The sequence below is a fragment of the Sapajus apella genome, unplaced genomic scaffold, assembly GCF_009761245.1.
Source record: "Sapajus apella isolate SASKATOON/1434 unplaced genomic scaffold, GSC_monkey_1.0 scaffold1533, whole genome shotgun sequence".
Taxonomy (NCBI): domain Eukaryota; kingdom Metazoa; phylum Chordata; class Mammalia; order Primates; family Cebidae; genus Sapajus; species Sapajus apella.
Window position 1 is genome coordinate 1 of NW_022438459.1, and position 14,508 is coordinate 14,508.

The 14,508-nt window shown below is 37.1% G+C and overlaps 1 long non-coding RNA gene and 1 pseudogene across 1 annotated transcript; one reads left to right on the plus strand and one right to left on the minus strand.

Annotated features, from left to right (window-relative positions):
• The first annotated feature begins 1,053 nt into the window (after positions 1-1,053).
• Positions 1,054-2,770, plus strand: LOC116546855. The gene is made up of 2 exons (XR_004266864.1): positions 1,054-1,122; positions 2,219-2,770. It is a non-coding gene; the product is annotated as an uncharacterized LOC116546855 (long non-coding RNA).
• Positions 2,771-7,050: 4,280 nt separating this feature from the next.
• Positions 7,051-13,215, minus strand: LOC116546856 (annotated as a pseudogene).
• Positions 13,216-14,508: the final 1,293 nt, after the last annotated feature.

Here is a 14,508-nt window from a genome sequence, read left to right on the forward strand (position 1 = left end):
TGTAACTTGTTTAGCTGTTAAGGCTGGTAAGTCCTCTGATGACACCTTACCATACTTCTCTGTATTGAAATCAAAGTACATTTATTTTAATGAATGAGAGTTTCCAAACCACTTTCGCATAGGAAATGATTAATCATTTTCTCATAGTAGGCGGTATTATTTGTGAATGAAGGTAAATAGAGTGTGCCTGTGTAATTTGTGTATGCAACATTGCTTCTCTTGGAACATACTTTGGAGTTCCAGCACATTACTCGTGGAATACACAACTCTTCAGAAATCTTTTTATCCAAGGGCATCTTGTATAAGACCCAAGACCCCTTTGCAGTAGACTTCAAAGACAGTAGAGACTTCTTTGTTAGAGAGGAGATATAGAGGTGGAAAGAACATTGCCTTGGACTCAAACCTGGCATTTAATTCCAGCACAGCTTCTTACATGCTGTGTGACTGTCAGCAAATTATCATATACTCTCTGTGCCTCTTTTCCTGTATATTTAGAACAAGAGGTTCCTAATAGGGATTTAGAGATAGGAGAATTCGAGCTAACATTCATAAGGCCTGTTGAGTGTACTCAGAATAATTGCTATGACATGGTAGAGAATTGATTTTTCATTCCCTTTCATTCTCTGCATTCTAAATCTGGAAATTATTCTGATGGGAGGGATGTGCAGAGGGAGTGACTGCCTTAGAAATAGTATTAGTCAGGAATGACTTCCCGTTATAACCTCTGCTTTCCCTTCCACGTGCAGATATAAGCAATAATACGATTATAGCAAAAGTGTCCACTCCTGTGGCATACTTTCAACCTTTCTAAGCTGTCAGTGGGAACAAATGAGAGCAGTAGTTGTTGCACTAATTCTGCTCTTCGGACAAGTGCCTTACATCTTCTTCCTTGGTTTTAGATTTTACTGTTGTTGATACTTTCGTCTGTCATACCAGAGCATTTCAAATGTTCAATTGCTTCTACTCTGCAGGTTGATATGACTCCAAAAGGGCCCCCTCCTTTCCGAGGAGCCCCTCGTATGAGCACCCTCATGGGAGGCCCTGAACCACCACCTATTCGATATGGACCACTTCCTCAGTTCTGTGGACCTTTCGGGCCTCGGCCAATTCCTCCACCCTTTGGTAAGATGATCTGAACAGTAGTGATTAACTTGTAAATCATAGTCATGTTCTCTCTCTATTCCTTTCTAAAACAATTGCGATTGTAGGGCTTTGCAATGCAGCGGTGAAGCTGACTGAGTACATTGTAACTTCTCCCCAAGTTTCTTAAGAGAGAAAGGGTGCTGCATAATGACCTGTGATTAGATGGGGAATAATTGTCTCTAACAGACCAAGGAAAGGGGCTATTATAGAAAGCCAGAAATATTCAACACATGTGTTTTGAACATCTCTGTCTGTGTACTAGGTTCTGCAATGGATAGCAATGTGGATAAAACACATCCCCTAATTATCATGTGCTGTAGGGCACAGATATACACAATCTACAACACGAAGCTTCTAATCACTCATAACAGAAGCATAAGCAGTGGGTCACAGAAAATTAGAGAGGGAAAAGTAAAACCCTCAACCCTCAGGTTGGGGAATACAAAGGAGGGAGATATCAAAGAGAAGGTAGAATTTAACTGCTATCTAATGAATGCTGTTGATTTAATTAGATCAAACTGGAAGGCTTTTTCCAGCAGGGAAAGCACCTTGATTTTTATGACATATATTAGGCACTTGTTGAGCTACTATATAAATTTTTAACATACAGTAGTATGAAGCCATATTTAGTCTGTCTTCTCATTATGGTATATAGTACTTTCAAGTACAAATCTATCTCAAGATAAAGATGACAGGCCAGGCACAGTGGCTCATGCCTGTAATTCTAGCACTTTGGGAGGCTGAGGCAGGTCAACCCCTTGAGCCTAGGAGTTTGAGACTAGTCTGGGCAACATGGTGAAACCGTGTCTCTTCAAAAAATACAAAAATTTGCTGCGTGTGGTGGTTTGCACCTGCCGTCCCAGCTACTCGGAGTCTCAGGGGGGAGGATCGATTGAGCCCAGGAGATTGAGGCTCTGTGAGCCATGATCACTTCACTCCACTCCAGCCTGGCTGACAGGCAAGATCCTGCCTCCAACAACAAAAAAAAGTATGACTGATTATATTAACATACCTGGCATCATCTTAATTTAGCTATGTTCCTAGGAATTCACTCGACATAATTTTTGTTTTCCAGGCCCTGGTATGCGTCCACCACTAGGCTTAAGAGAATTTTCAGCAGGAAAACGGGACCTGCCACTCCGCCCTCAGGAATTTTTACCAGGACATGCACCATTTATACCTTTAGGTCCTCTTGGCCCAAGAGAGTACGTTATTCCTGGTACCCAATTACCATCCCAAACCCATATTCCCAAAGATTAACCACCACTACCTGCCACAAGAGACTTACTGCCAACAGGCTCTAGAGATGAGCCTTCTCCTGCCTCTCAGAGCACTAGTCAGGACTGTTCACCGGCTTTAAAGCAGAGCTCGTAACTATGACCTCTGATGTTTCATTGGAGAAAAAATGGACTGTACATTATTCATTACAGTAAAGGATCTCATTGGCTTCAAAATCCAAGTTTATTTTAAAAGATCTGTTGTTAGAACTAAGCTTCCTTGGCAGTATGCATTTTTGAGCCAAACAATTCAGAAATGTCATTTCTTCCCTAAATAAAAATCACCTTTTAAGCTATAGCATCCTTACTACTTTGAAATGTGCAATAAAGAACACTTGTGTTTTAGCTAATATAGCATTGTAATTGCTAAATGATTTAGAATGTCATGAAAAATATGAACATTTCCTGTGGAAGTGCTTTAAAAACATGTATTTCCATCATCCTGTTTTTAGTGTACAGCAGCTGAGTATGGAGCAATGGCATTTATAAGCATTTTTTTTAAACTATCTGGTCCCAAAGACTGTTAAGCTAAAAATGTTTACTAAAAGGTCACTAAACTTTCTCTCCCCTCTTGCTGAAGTTCTTTGTAGTAATAGTTCATAAAAAGTGGTTTATTAATATTTCTGAAGTGTCTGTTGATTCACTGGACTGTTAGGAGGCTTGTGCCATTTGGAAAACATGTAAACTCAGTCTCCCAGAATTGAAGATGATGTCTGGCTGCACACTTCCGGCTGCTCCCCTCATTCACCTGTGAACTCTACAAGTGATGTCTTTTTATTTCAAAGAAGTTAGGGGGTTCCCACTTGTGTAGCATTCACATGCTTGCTTTATGACGCTCAATGTCTATTTGAGAATGGTTTTCAGAGAGTGAGTTTACATTAGTAGCAAGAGTTGTTTGACCTGATGTTCTATTGCTTTTACCATTCCTGTAGAAAGGGTGCACAACAGAAACGTGAAAACGATGTGTCATAAAACACTGAAATCTCTTAAATTTTAAAATGTATGGTCTCTTATCTTTCCCATACCTTGCCACTGATTTTCAAGGAATATAATAAAAAGATTGGAAAAGTATAATGCCATGAGAAATAATGATGTAGGGCTGTGAGGCTTACAACATACCGTAGGTCAACAACCAAGGGTTGAAATTAATTCTTTTTTTGGGAGGAAGGGAGGATGACGCATTCCAAAATTAATATTTAAACATTGGTGCTTTCATTTAAAAATCATTAACTATCTGGAATTGCACCATACTTAAAAGTCTTATCCATTACTACGCAGTGTCTTTAAAACAATGTTTCTTTAAAAACTGTGTTTCTAAGAACTCTTCAGACATTTAAAATACAGTAATAATAGCACTTCTTTTAAGAAGTTTTAAGATTTAGATTACAATCCTAAAAGGCTGATACTTTCCTTAATTGCTAGGCTATGTTCTTCCATTCTTTAAAGCTCTATGATATAATATTTTTAAAACTTAGTGTATGACTTGTCACTATTTTGATATTTAATCGATTAATACCTTGTATAAAGGAGCAAAAGCTTTGACATGAAACAAAATTTTCTCTTTGTACTAAACGACTGAAGATACTTTAGAAAGATAAGGACCTTTGAAAGAAGGCAACTCTTTCACAGTTCATAAGGAATATATGAATTCTTCAGGAAAAGAGAATTCAGTCTGTATTTCTTCTCACTTAATACAAGAATAGAAATTAAGAGGAAAACTCCATAGAGGGCTTAGGCCACTTTTAACCATGTAAAATAAGATTAAGTCACAAATACAGCTTTTCAGTTTACCTGTCAATCTCTTTAGAACACAAAACAATGCTGAAGTTAATAATTTCTAATTATTATCATTACATTTTTTTAGACAAAGTTTCACTCTTGTTGCTCAGGCTGGAGTGCAATGGCACGATCTCACTCACTTCAACCTCCACATCCCAGGTTGAAGTGATTCCCCTTCCTCAGCCCCCTGAGTTGCTGGGATTACAGGCATACACCACCATGCCCGGCTAATTTTTTTTTTTTTTGTATTTTTAGTAGAGATGGGGTTTCTCCATGTTGGTCAGGCTGGTCTCAAACTCCCAACCTCAGGTGATCTGCCCACCTCGGCCTCCCAAAGTGCTGGGATTATAGGCATGAGTCATCAAGCCCAGCCAGTTTCTAATTTTAAATGTCATTTAAATGTAGATTATGCCATCTAGGAAGGTAAGTAGGAAAGGTAAATTAAATCCGTTTTTTAAATTCAAAATTGGAGTATTTTCCCCTCTAAAGTCTTTTTTGGTGATTTTTCTATATCTGATATCATTGAGGAATTGGTAAACTGTAAAGATTCCAGTGTAGCTTATCTGAGAAGCTGTGAACCAGTCCATAATTGCTTCCTCTCACATCCACCTGATTGCAGCATTTGTAGAGCAAAGCCCAAGCAGGTTGCCAATATGCAGATGGTACAGGGAGTATCATCCCTCAGTCAAGTAACTTCTCCATCTCTAAAGTTTAATCTCTTTCAACAGTCATCGCCAACTAATTGTGTCTTGATTTAGTTGCTAAAATTGACTTATTTCTAAAGCAGCAATATTCAGCCTAAAAACATTTCTACTCTAGTTGTAGTTATATCATCAGTGGCTGATTTCTTTCATTGGAAAGTAAATTTAAATAATTTGTGGGATGTGGTATAGTCTGTGTCAACTTCAAGGCAATCCCTCATTTTTTTTGTTACATTCAGGGCTGAATTAAAGTTCAGCTAATCACACAGTGTTAAATTTAAGCTTCTTTAATGTTGATGAAAGGTATTTGTAGTTCATATAAACCATAATTATGTGAAGGATAGCAGATGCTTCATATAAATTATCACTTTGATATACATATCTTATAGTTTATGAGAAAAGAGACAAAATAATACATCGTTTTTGCTACATTTTAATGGGTTTCTTTAAGGGACTGTTTTTAAGGTCTTGTCAGCAACATCAAACTAAAGGTACTGAGTACTCCACAGGGTACAGAGTGAGTGCTGCCAAGCACCTCAGAAACATTACCTAACATGGAGAAAATGTGCCTCTTGCTCCTTGAAGAGCTTACAGTCTAGGGATTTGACAACTCACTGTCTTAAGAACTGAGTGAACAAAGTAAGGCAAATTCTTCATCCCCTAGAGCTATTGTGGACTGAATCATTTTAGGATTTGGAATTAATCCAACCAAGATGAGAGACAAGACGAAATTTGGCTGAGAATTTTTTCAGGCTCACATAGTTTTTATGAACAACCGTCTTGTAAATGGAATGGACCTAACAGACAACTGAAAGAAAAACTAGATCTCTTGAAGTGCAAGGACTAAAACAACTTAGTTGTGGTTACTTATTTTAAAAAGCAAACATACTGAATGGTATGACTAGGGTGATTACACTAGTTTAAAAATAGGCCAGGTACTGACACTGCATTCCCCTCATGCATTGCTCACTTAAAATAGTGAATATTAAAATATGTGGGCTTTACATCTAACCCACAGAAAGCCCACCACAAATCTTAATGTTCTGTGTATCAAATATCCACTTCATGTGTACTACAAAAGTTTTCTTTATGCCCAATTAAGTAAAAAGTAAATAGTCAAATTATAGTAAGATAATGACCTGCATATTTTCATATGAATGAATGACAGTATATCTAAATAGGAAATAAATGGTGATCCTATCTACCTATATATAAAAAATAGAATATATTTCCAGATTTTGCACTCCTCACTATAAGAACGTTTTAAGGTTTCACAATCAGTTGTCAGAAAAACAGCAGTTATGCCTGCAGTATCTCGTTAGCATCTGCCTCAATTATTTTTAGATTACATTATTTAGAAGATGTTGTAAACCCATCTAAAAATTTGTAATTCTTTTGAGATGGTTTCAATGCTAACCCTAGAATCATCATCAGAAAGAGTAATAATGTGATGTAGAAGAATGGCTAATCAACATGACTAAAAATATGCTCACTTTCAGAAAAACAATCTGGTCATCTGGAAACAATCACAGCTACAACATAGGGAACACTCCCTTATGGGATACTGATCTGGCCAAGGCACACTTTCTAAGCAGAAATAACTATCAGATCAGGGTGAATTTAGGCCACTTAGGAGGAGCAGCCTATAAATATCCAGACAGACCTTCTTAGGCAGCAGAATTGGTCCAATTCCTCTCAAAGCAGTATGACACTCTCTTACCCACATCAACCCAAAGCTTGAAGTTAAATCAAAAGAGCATATTGGAGCAAAAGTGAACAGATGTGTAAACTCTAGCACATTCTTATTGCTGTATTAAGTCTGAAGATGAGCACATCCCACAATAGTATTGTTCCAGGAAGCAGGGTAGGAGTAGTGTTAAATTAGAAAATAGACTATTAATTGCACAATTAATAGAAAAGTAAAAACATGTTTCAAAATCTACAATATACCTGTATCCAAAGGAGTCTTACACATCAGTGATGTGCTGAACTTTGATTCTGTGGTAGAGGTTTGCAAAGGACTCCCTCTGGCCTGCTGGTCTGGATGCGGCTTGCTTCCTGCCTGTTGAAGAGTGAATATGCTACACAGAGCTATGATGGTTTCTACTGAGTGGTAAAATTCACAGAAGTTCGGGTTCTTCATGTCAGGATCATTTCTTGTGCAAAGTTGGATGTAAATGAAGATAAAGTGGTTTCTTAGTCAATAATAGCAGTTTCTTTCTTTTAAAGTCAGTGGGTTTCTTGTATCTGTAATTACAACAGAAAGACCATTGCTTAAAATACTAAATTATTCCAGGGTTAAATACTGGATATGGTATATTAAGAAGAAAGATAAACTAGTCACCATCAAATTAGTACTAATTCTATATGCACATCACTTACAGTTCTATTACAATTGGCCCAGCTTTAGTTTCATCCCTCTCCATGAAAGCAAAACACTTGGTGCTGGTAAACCATTTTTTAGGATTGTAGTGTTTGAATTCAAAGAAGATAGCTGCACCTAAAGAATTATAACAAGCCACATAAACCACTGGTGTGTCAATTCATTTTCTTTGATCACCAGAAGCATATGAACAGCTATGGCTGGCATAATTTAACAAAGCAACTTGTGCCAGTCTCAATGATTTGACAGTAACTTAATATGGTTGTCACCCCAAACTCTTCTGTATCTGAGTAGAGTGACATGTCTCCTTATCATCCACTTCTACCAATTATAGCAAAACTTCTTTAGCTAGACTGCCTCAAGCATGTATAACAGTTATGTACACAGGTAGAATCACAAGCTGCTATAAAACATGAAATATTATAGAAAAACAAAGATACTGCAATACCCATAGAAACTCCTTAGGTAGAAAATGCATTTAAAAGAGTTCCTAAAAAATTAAGCTTGAATCATTTCCCTTACCCCAAAGCAAAAACTCAAAACTTCAATCTTGGGGGTATTTTGGAATTCAAACAAAATAAATCACATGCTGGTTCAGCTGTAAAATGCTACCTCTTTTCTTAATAACTTTTTCAGTATTCAAAGCACTGTTCTGATGTTTTTCCTGGAATTGCATGTTTGTGTTAAGACAATGCTGTGGAAGACAAAGGTTCAAAGAGCAAGTCTATTTATTCTGCCCCTCTCCTCCGATGAACAAGTGATAATGAGAATTCAGACAGTTCTGGCCGGGCGTGGTGGCTTATGCCTGTAATCCCAGCACTTTGGGACACCAAGGTGGGTGGATCACTTGAGCCCAGGAGATTGGAATTAGCCTGGGCAACATGGTAAGACCCCAACCTCTACAAAAAAATTTTAAAAATAGCCGGCCTTGGTGGTGTGTGCCTGTAGTCCCAGCTACTTGGGAGGATTACCTGAGCCTGGAGAGATTAAGGCTGCAGTAAGCCATGATCGTGCCACTGTGCCCCAGCCTGTGTGACAGAGTCAGACACTGTCTTGGGAAAAAAGAAAAGAAATTTAGACAGTTGTATGTCTCCAAAGTCCAACAGATAAACTCTTCCCCCTATTCTTCAGAAAAAAGCTAAAAAGAGAAATCAGTTGCCTCATCAATGTGGCCAAGAAAAATGAATTTCTAAAGAAGGCATGGAAAGTCAAGGAAGGAAATCAGTCTCACTCTTTAATGACTACTTCTAAATGCTGCTTAACCAGAGGAGGGTAGGAGCTTGGCTTTCAAAGACAACATACATTCAATACTTTCACTGATGACAAAACTCACAAGTCACTAGAAGTTTAGCAATGTTTAGAAATGTATGTACAGCACTGGCACTTGGGTCCAAATGGAGCATGTCACATGACAAAAAGGGAAGGGAAAGCAAAACCAATCGCTCAGGAGACACTGGGATGTGGGTGAGGGAGAGATGGGCATATTCAGCCATCCACTTCCAACATGCTTGAAAGGATTACAATAGTTAGGTTACTGGTAACATCTCTTCACTAGGTGTGTGACCTTGTCATTTCTACAAATGGTGGCTTCTATTCTCCCTCCCACAAGAATCACAGAGGCATTTTGTCATTAGAAAACCTCAGAGATTTTTAAGATAGCAGAGTCTTTTCAGCTAGGAAACCCATCTCCTCCTCATGGTTGTGTCTTGAGGTCTGAATAAATGTGAAAATAAAGTCATGTTTGAAAACAATGCTAAAGTTCAAATATGTTACCATCATTTTGAGGAAGTTAAATTATTAACCTGCATCACCTGTAAATAATATATTTCCTGTGTCCCTCATCATGCTAATTATAAGAAAAAACGGGCCGAGGGAGGTGGATCATGAGGTCAAGCGATCGAGACCATCCGGGTAAAAAGGGTAAAACCCCGTCTCAAAAAAAAAAAAAAAAAAAAAGAACAAAATATGAAATAAGAATATCCTGGGAAGATTAAGTTCAAATGTTTGTAAACATGAAAGTATGTTCATTAATACTAATCTCAGTTAAAACTACAGCACCTGTAAACAGTAAGTTTGAAGCTAGAGAAAATTGAATAGAGTCCAATTCTGAATCTAGTTCTACTTTTATTATCTGATGAGTCAAGCCATTAAGAAAGAATGCAGTGTAATAAAACAGAAAAGTTGGCCAATGAAATACTTTACCTTCTCCCCTCCACATCACAAACATTTCTTAAGGCAATGGAATTAAAGAAATAAAACAAATCAATAGTTTTGTTGAGAAGACATACTCATAAATGATATTTCTTCAGCAATATTTAATAAGCACTCCTACATACACAGTCTGCTAACACAACCACTCTGGAACTTTTGTGTATGTCGGAATCACCTAGAGGGCATTCTAAAACAGAGTGCTAGGCCAGTCCCCATGGTTTTGGATTCAGGCGGTCTGGGGTTGGCGCCTAACAAGGTTCCAGTGCTGCTGCTGCTCTCCCAGGGCTCATATTCTGAGGACCACTGCTGTAACAGAAGCACTGAAAGGTCTTTTAAGTGGAGGAACAGAGGAGGCAGCAGAACCAGACTTGAGAAGTGAAATATCAAATATTTCAGGAGCTGAGGCAGTCACTTCAAAAAACACTTGTATACCCTACAGAGCTTGAAAATTTCAGAAACTGCAGCTGAATCCTCAGGTGATAAAGGGATTCTGAAGCCACCTCTTTGGAGAACACTGAAATTCTCACTGGGGAAGTATTTAATCCTAAGAACTGCACTTGGAAATGTAATCTCACTATTTCAGAAATTTTTGTCCTTTCCTGTTTCCTAACAATTAACTGCAAGTCAAGTTATCATTCTACCAAATACTAGAAATACTCAACACTTAATCATCAGGGAGCCTTAGGGAGCTGCTGCTTCTCCCAGACCTTTAGTGTGTGAAAAACTTTGTTTTCTTGGTAAAGACAATAAAATTCTATTATTAAAGATTGTTTTACTACATAACAGTGTTACTAGACAAGTAGATAACCCAATTCCTAATTCCCACATTTTAAAAATATGTATATTTTATTGAAATCAATAAACACTATGTGACATTTACTTTTGCCAGATACCTATGCTACGTCCAACATATGTACAAACACAAATAAGATGAGAATTCTGTCCATAAATAAGTCAATTATTAGTTAAGATTACAAACCTTTGGTTAATTTTTCAACATTCTTCTGGAGCTCAATGTCCACATTAAATGAAAATATGTATCTTCTTTTCTTGAAGCCACGGGAGTATCTTGCACAGGAGCTAAGTCTATGCCATTCAGATCTAAAGAGAAAATGTTTCTCTTTAGAAACATTCAAATATGCAGACTTAAAAGCTGCAAACTAGGTAGGGCATGGTGGCTCATGCCTGTAATCACAGCACTTTGGGAGGCCAAGGCAGGTGGATCACTTGAGGTCAGGAGTTCAACACCAGCCTGACCAATGTAGTGAAACCCTGTCTCTAATAAAAATAATAAAAAAAGAATAGCCAGGCACAGTGGCATGCATGCCTGTAATCCCAACTACTTGGGAGGCTGAGACAGGAGAATAGCTTGAATCTGGGGGGCAGAAGTTGCAGTGAGCCAAGATCTTGCCATTGCACTTCAGCCTGGGCAACAAGAGCAAAACACTGTCTCAAAAAAAACCCTGCAAACTACAGAAGGTACATTTTATAAGGATGCTGGGAGAAAGTGGAGAGGAAATTCTTGGGCTAAGAGAAATACGCATTTGGCATGAGCAGGTACCTGAAGAGTTGCTGGTGACCACAGAGGCACTGGAGGGGCTGAGCGAGGGATGGGTGACTTTGCAGTGGGAAGGAGGAAGCCTGTCTCAATCAGGTACAAAAGAAAGCTTGCAGAACACACAATTTGACCGTTATAGGGAAGACCTTTATAGGGATGATAGCTTTTTGTTTTCCTTAGGAAATAGGCCACTATATTTTTGTCTGCAATAAAAACTTAAAATGTAAATAATATGCTTCAATGGGACCACTACCCCTAATTTCCAAACTTGATGAAGTGCATAATTTGGAAAGGCCTTTATATCTAACATTATCAGAATCCCCCTGCTGTATTCAAGTCAAAGGACCAAAAATGGACATGAGAATTGCCAATAAAACCCTTTCATTAATGAATACATTTTTACGTATTATCTAAATTCTCATTATATTTGTTATAACATAACCTGTTTTATACCAACTAGACAAAACACTAAGTTATTGTGTATGGTTTTAATTTCCTGGATCCAGGAATTTTCCAGTTTAATCAAATTCAACATGGACTCATTTAATGAATACTCAAGTGTTTATGTGTTATTCAACAGATCTGTCTTAGAGACCTTAAAACAGTATAGTTCATTTGATTGTTTCAGTTCTTAAAAGATATTTACAAAAACATGTTTTAGTTCAACATATATGCAAAGGTAACCTAACAGCTACTACATTATCATTAAATAACTTTGTTTTACAGTGTACATTCCTGAATGAGATAAGCAGTTCTGTAAATGACCTATGAAACTATAATGTAGAATATATATACTTTCCAATAGGCCATATATTTGATAACTGTTAACATCAGAAGTAAAAGTTTCACAGCATTAGTGAATAATAATCCCTCTCTGTGGCTCAGTTCCTTTTTATTTTAATTGGTACTAATAAAGTTTTGAATCTGAATTTATTTCTATGACTGACAAAACTTCTCTTCATTTGATTTCAGCCCTATCTGTTTCTTTACTGGCCTCAAATTACAGATTAAAGTAAACCACTTGGATTACCAGTGCAGATGTTTCTGGATATAAGTATGACAACTTCATTCTTAATTTTCCAGTAATTGTTTTTAAAAGACTGTTAAGTACCTTATAAATAAAGTATGAATGGCAACAATGAAAGAATTCAACCAATGTGGTTTCTCTCTGAAAGAGTGAAAAGGTTGTTTTTAAAAAATAATGAACTGCCACACTGGATAGGAAAAAAAGAAATCCTAAGAATAATCATGCTTCCTAATCATAGTGACATAGTGAATGATAAGAAGCACTTCACTTGTTGAATGCTCCACAGGATTACACTCAGAGCATGAATGCTATGGATCTGTTCTAGCTCCCTGTCTTCACTGATGAGTTACTTAAGGCCTGATTCTCATCCACCTCTGTAGGACTCTCTGATGTAGAACTCGCTCTTGAACAAGAAGGGGAGGGCCTAATGCAGAAGGAAATGGATAACAGAACACTGGGCTTTGCAAACAAACCTACATAACTTTGGAAGGTGAGAAATATTCTGTTAACCTGTATCCTAAAGGATGAGTCTGCTGTTGAAGACGATGTATATGTCTCGTCAAAACCCTAGACAGAATCTTAAGAATAAAAAGATATATACAAAGAAAAACTCAAAAGCAAAACTGAATGTAAGTTATAAATAAGAAAACAAGTAAATCTCTCAGAAGTATTCAGTGAAGAAGTGATGATCTCTTCCAGGGACTTTGTCTCATCACAGAATGAATTGAAATAAGTTGTCACACACATAAGACTCCCTGCCCCGCCACCAAAACAACGGTCCCAAACAAGCATTATAAAATCCACCAAAAGAAAAAAAAAATAAATTGTTACTTACATTTTACACTAACTTTAATATAGGGATCGATGCACTGCCCAGCATCTTTCAAACCAATTTTCTCAATCTGATAGTGAGTAATGTCATTCCTGGTTCTGATGGCAACCTTGGTAATAAAGTACCTGGCAACAAAGAAAAAGCAATAAAAGCTCCATGTCATTTCAGAGTAAACATTTTAACAAATACAGAGAAGATACAGTGTTGCTCATAACTGACTTAGTAACTAGCCAGGCATTATTTTGGTTCCCACACTCCCAAACACTTGGCATTACTCTTTTCAAATATTTACTAACACACAAGGGAAATCTACACTTCCATGTCTCACAGTCGCCATTAAACCAGGAATTATTCAACCTTGTCAGAAAGTCAAGTCACTCTAGAAAGCCCAATTATAAATTACCACATAATTAATAACTTATATACATATGCATATACTTTTTATATACTCATTTGTATAATATCCTTTGCATCTCAATATGAAGTGGTAGAACAAAGAAAGAAACTTTTAAAATGTTTGTTATATTATCATAACGTTTGAGAAATATAACACCAGAGTTGATCAACAAATCCTTTAGTTACTTTGTTTTTTGACACAGGGTCTCACTCTGTCACCAAGGCTGGGATCCAGTGGCATAATCACAGCTTGCTTCAGCCTCAACCTCCCAGGTTCAAGCAATCCTCCCACCTCAGCTTCCAGAGTAGCTGACATTACAGGCATTTGCCACTAATTACTATTGATGGAGAAAATAATTCACTACTCAATAATTGTGTATTTAATTGAATAATTGTACAGTCTAATTTCCCATTCTTTTCTTTATCAATATTGAGGCAAGAAAAGAAAAACAAAAAAAAATCACCTGTTGGAATTGCAGTGAAGCTCACATCAATTTTAGAAAGAATCACATCTTTAGAAATTGCTTCTTCTGATCCATGAACTTTCTAAAGATTTCTTAATTTTCTCAATAGATTTTATTCTTTTCTTCACAAAAGTCTTATACTTATTATGTTGGGTTTATTATGAGGTATTTGATATTTTCTGATACTATCACAGACATTATAATATTTCATTGAGCACTAATTGCTTAGAGAGATAGGATTAATTTTTTAATAATATCTCTGCTGTGGGAAGAAGTGATTTTTATGTACAGATTTTGTACTCAGGAACCCTACTCTCTTATTAATACTAATGTCTTATCTGCAAGTTTTCCTGCATGTTCTGAATACATATTCATAACATCTGTAAATAAAGAGACAGGTTTCCCCCCTAGTTTTTAGATTTTATTTCTTTTTCTTATACTACTACATTGGCTAGAACTTCTAGAGCACTGTTTAGGAAAGGAGATAATAGTAGGCACCCTTGTTTTGTTCCTGATCTGAAAAGGTAAGTTTTCCACTCTGGGTGACAATGACGTGTCAATGTAGGTTCAGCAATTTGCATCAAAGGGACCATTCTGGTGTGGATGTTGCCAGTAAGGGAGGCTGTGCTTGTGTGGAGCAGAGGGTACATGGAAAAATCTCTGTTCCTTCCTCTCAGTTTTGCTGTGAACGCAAAACTACTATAAGAAATAAAGTTTTTATTTAAGAAAAAAAAGGA